Raw genomic sequence first — 3,013 nt, forward strand, 5'->3', positions numbered from 1 at the left:
TTTCTAACACCTGAGCTATGTGCTTTTATGAATAGACTCTTTAGATTTTGCCATCTAATCAGATTGGTTCCTCAACTCCTACAATCAAAATGCTTCCATCCACTTAGATTGGTTAGTGCCATCCTTAATAGGCATAAATTTCTAGGCTCTGGAGTTTATTTATTCATATTGCAACTAAAAAGTTTCTCCCATACCCCCAAACTTAAATCTAACATTGTCCTCAATGTTCTAAAGATAAAATTAAAAGCATGAACAAGGAGAAACTGTTACCATTTGAAGCAAAAGAGATAAGGAAAGATATTACCGTGTCGCATGAATATTGGGTTACCTCCCAAGAAGTGCTAAGTTTAACGTCTTCAGCCAGACTAATAGATGATTAGTCACCTCATGGAATCATAAACTAATAGCCGAAATTTATGTGGGTCATCAAAACCAAATAGAGCTATCACAAATAAAAGGAATCTGCAACCTGTCAATAAAATAAGCAAATAAAGCACATCCTTGTAGTTTCCTGTTTAAGACAACTACATCTAGCTGTGGTTCAGGTTCAGGTTCTATAACTGGGTCCAAATAAAATATTTTCATAGGTTGCAATTCCTCAAAGCTAAGATCCGGTTCAGGTATTAGAGTCTGAAGAAACTCAAGTAAAAATTTAAAAGCACATATTAATAACCTGAATAATTGAGGATCCTTAAAGTCAATCAATTTTGACTCACACAATCGACCACGATGAAACTGATGGTTAATCTTAAGCAAATGTATCGACCCTAATCTCTTAAAGTAATTAGGTTTAGTCTCAAAACTAAATAATTGACACATCTGAAATTTATATGTTCCCACAATTGGTTGATAAATATTTGGTGGGAAAACAAAGTCGATCTTGGTATCATAGACTGGTCTAACCTCATCAACCAGAGGATGGGTTTCTAACAACTGAACTTCCTTATGGACATCACTAGGTTCAGGAAAACGTGTATGAAGATAATCTTGCAAAATGGTTGAGGCACATATGTCAAGTCTGAAGTGAGGGACCTTTCTAAGAGTTAAGGCACATGGAGAATGATAATCACCCCCAAACTTAGAATTTTGGGTATCTCTAGATAGACTAGCTACAATTTCCTTAATTTCTAGATCGTTGGAATCCTGAAAATAGTCAATTGCTTCTTCTAGGTTATACTCAAGTGACGCATCCTCACTTATATTTAATAGCTGTACGAGTTCATTTTCTTCGTCTAAGACCATTGTTTCTAAATCGCTAGACTCTAAAACGGTATTCGCAGAATAAACTCGTTCTTCTAAACCATTATCGACTTTGTAATCAAAAGGAAATACTACATCATCTAAAGAAGTGGTATCTCTAATCAAATCCTCGTCCTTTTGAATAGGTGAATAATCATTAAAATCATCGGGATCTGAACCAGAAATAACACTATCATCATAAAGTTCATTTGGAGTAACAAATTCCTGATCACTATGCATACATATTTCAAATTCTTCATCAACACTATCCACATCATAATCATAATAACATGAAAATGATTGAACCTCATCTAAACAAGTAGTGTTACCAATTTTATCCTCGTCCTCTTGATTATGCAAATAACTATCCTCATTTTCAAGGGTACTATTGGAATCACTATATTGGAAATTAAGATTATTTCGAGCAATTCTTTCGTTCGTCTCAGCTTGAAGGATTCCTCTATAGAAAGTTCTCTTTCGTCATAAACTAAGTTATTCATCTCAGCTAACTTACGTGTCGACTCCTCTAATTTCCTGAGGGACTCTTCTAAAGGAGAAATATAAGAATTTTTCTCGTATGACCGGTGCGTGTGTGGATAGTAATTGGGCTCATCAAGGTATGATCCATAACCTTGAAAAGGCTGATGTTCCCAACCACTATTCACACTATGGTCAAAGTAGTAACGTCCATTTTGAAACTCAATCGGATATTCGTTGTATTGGCTATTGTAATACCAGTTCGACATTCTATTGCATGGGTGTGAGTTGTCACACAAAATAAAACCCACTGACAGGGGATTCGTGGGTGGATAGAGTCTTACCTCCCGTACCAGACGGGCGATGAACCGTTGAAGTCGACTCATGCCACCGACTCCGATGTCAGTGTACGAACACGAGGGGCCGAGACAGTATCGTAACTGTCATCCTTCCCTGCAAACAGTTTATATTTAATTTTTAACCCTTCCTTAGGGTTTTAAAAATAATGTCCAAGAATGTCCAAAAAGTCCAAAAATAAAAATGTCCAAAAAGGAAAAGAAAAATTACAAAAATAACACCCTATTTACAGTTTCTAAAAATAAAACAAAATAACTATATACAAAATCTTCTTCTTCACTCCTTTCGGAGTCCTCTTTTCTTTCCTTCTTTGGCGATGCTTTCCTTTTATAACACTTTTTCTTCCCTTGTAGCTTCGCTCCAAATCCAAAAAGAATCGAAAAATACCAAAACGCGTAAAAAAAGAACAAAAAATAATAAAAATAAAAAGAAACCTAAAACAAATCTAAATACAAGTCTGCGTCGGCGGCGCCAAAAATTGATGTAGTTTTGAAAGTGGTAGTAAAGTTCGTTCAACTCAGATTGTGTAAAGGTTTGATTTAAGAACTAGGAATAAAAATACTAAAAATATATTCACAAGGTTGTCACGATTATCGAGAGGTACTGAGACTTAGGATTTCACCACTAATCACATTCAATTGGTTCATATAATGACTCATAACAATTCTAGCTCTTTTGTTGACTCTTTTCTTTGCCAAAAGTAGATTTTATAAAGCATTAGATGTAAATCACAAGCATGACGCATCAAAAGTTCCTAAAACCCAGCATGCGACATCAAACAAAATCACAACTAATCAAGAAAAATCATAAATCGATTAAAACAAGTGCAAAAGTCATAAAGAATCAATTATAGTTACCAAGTGATTGTGAAATAGGGCTTCCTCCATCATCCCAGTGTTGGGGTTTAGCTCCTCATGTCAAAAACACGCTCAAAATATTT

The sequence above is a fragment of the Papaver somniferum genome, chromosome 8 (genome assembly GCF_003573695.1).
Source record: "Papaver somniferum cultivar HN1 chromosome 8, ASM357369v1, whole genome shotgun sequence".
Lineage (NCBI taxonomy): Eukaryota > Viridiplantae > Streptophyta > Magnoliopsida > Ranunculales > Papaveraceae > Papaver > Papaver somniferum.